The 1906-nt window shown below is 52.8% G+C and overlaps 1 pseudogene; it reads left to right on the forward strand.

Moving 5' to 3' along the window:
• Positions 1-815: 815 nt before the first annotated feature.
• Positions 816-1363, forward strand: LOC116521546 (annotated as a pseudogene).
• Positions 1364-1906: the final 543 nt, after the last annotated feature.

Below are 1906 nucleotides of genomic sequence, written 5' to 3' on the forward strand. Positions count from 1 at the left end.
ATTAGGGGACCAGAGGATAAAATATATGAAGAACAGTTGCAGGAATTGTGGATTTCTAGTCTATAGAAAAGAAGATCTAGGAGTGGCATGATGGCAGTCTTCCAATATTTGAGGGGCTGCCCCAAAGAAGAAGGGGTCAACCTATTCTCCAAAGCCCCTGAAGGACAAGAAGCAATTGATGGAAACTAACCAGGGAGAGAAGCAACCTAGAACTAAGGAGAAATTTCCTGACAGTGAGGACAATTAACCAGTGGAAGGCTTCCCTCCAGAGGTTGTGGGTGATCCATCACAGGAGGTTTTGAAAAAGATAATGTACAACAGTTTGCCTGAAATGGTATCAGGTCTCCTTCTTGAGTAGGGGGTTGGACTAGATGACCTCCAGCTCCGGTATTCTGAATTCTTCTCTAAGAAAGACAACAGGGGCTGGAAAGTCCATTTAGTGGCTTGCAATGGCCATTGCAACCCTCATTCCACAATGTCGGTGTTGCAACTGTTGACCAGGGGTCTGGTCAAATCAGAATTGAGCTGGAGTGGACCTTGGAGGTCTTCTAGTCCTTTCCCCCCCTCAAGCAGGAGATCCTATCCATTTTAGACAAGCGGCTGTCCAGTGCCTCTTCTTAAAATTTTCTGACCGACGCTGTGGCTGAGCTGAAGCCGGCAAAGCCTAGCACCCCTGCCTGCCCAGCTGAGGTGTTCCTAGCGGAGGAGAGTGAGGCACCACCGCTATAACTCATTAATACATCATAAATTCTCAAGCACGGGGGCTATAACCACCACAAACCCCACAAATCAAGCCCTCCAAGATACAAACCCACATGAGTTATTACTTTGTACATTAGTTCTCAGGATGCTACCCTAATGCCCCAGACTATCAGCTGTTAAATTATGGGGCCGGCAGATCCATGGATGGATCCTATAGAGATCTAGGCAACATGCACGCCGGCTCTTACGGGGGATACAAATACAATGGAATGGATCTGAGCATCAGCGAATCAGCCACCACCACCTCCTCCTCCTCCTCCAGCCAATTTGGAGCGGTTGGGGAGAGCTCTCGCGTCTTTTCTGCCCAGGCAGCGCTCGAAAGCAGGTTAAGAGAGGCGTTCAGCTGCTCCTTGTCCTATCCCGAATCCCTCCCTTGCACAAGCAGCACCAGTAGTGGCGGCGTCAACAAAAGCCGTGGAGGCAAGACAGCCTGGTCCTCCCACGCCAACCAGTAGCTTCTGTCGGCACAGTTAGCGTCACCGCGTTTACCGAAATAGACGAAACAAGCATGTCCTCGCGAACCGAAGAGAGTGGTTCTCAAGCCAACAATGGTGCCCGAGTTCAGACGGAGCCAAACACCACCTCCACGCCAGCCGCATAAAGCCTTCCCCCTTCTTGTCTCCCACCCAACATGTTTCGCTGAACGGCGGCCGAGTTCTAAACTGCCGGCATGACTTTGAAGTGCTGGATTGCCTTCCGCGTGGGCTGACGTGGAAGACAAGCGGCAAGCCAGCACTTCAAAGTCATGCCGGCACTTTAGCGTGCCCCTCAGCTGCCGTTCAGCGAAAGATGTTTCGCTGAATGACGGCCGAGTTCTAAACTGACGCCATGACTTTGAAGTGCTGGATTGCCTTCCGCGCGGGCTGACGTGGAAGGCAAGCGGCAAGTCAGCACTTCAAAGTCATGCTGGCACTTTAGCATGCCGGCAGGCAGGGCTAGAGTGAGCGAGCGTGCTCTGTCCTGGTGGGTGCATGAGTGGAGCACTTTTCCAGCGCTCCTGTGCCTGGAGAGCTCTGTCTGCATATGAGCCCGGGATCCACCGCTTGCACTCCCTTGCTCCGCCCTGCCACCCGCCTTCCCTATCTAGGGGCTCCTGCAGCAGAAGTAGCAGAGTCGCGTCAAGCGCCACTCTGCCTTCCTCCGC

This window comes from Thamnophis elegans, chromosome Z (assembly GCF_009769535.1).
Source record: "Thamnophis elegans isolate rThaEle1 chromosome Z, rThaEle1.pri, whole genome shotgun sequence".
NCBI lineage: Eukaryota > Metazoa > Chordata > Lepidosauria > Squamata > Colubridae > Thamnophis > Thamnophis elegans.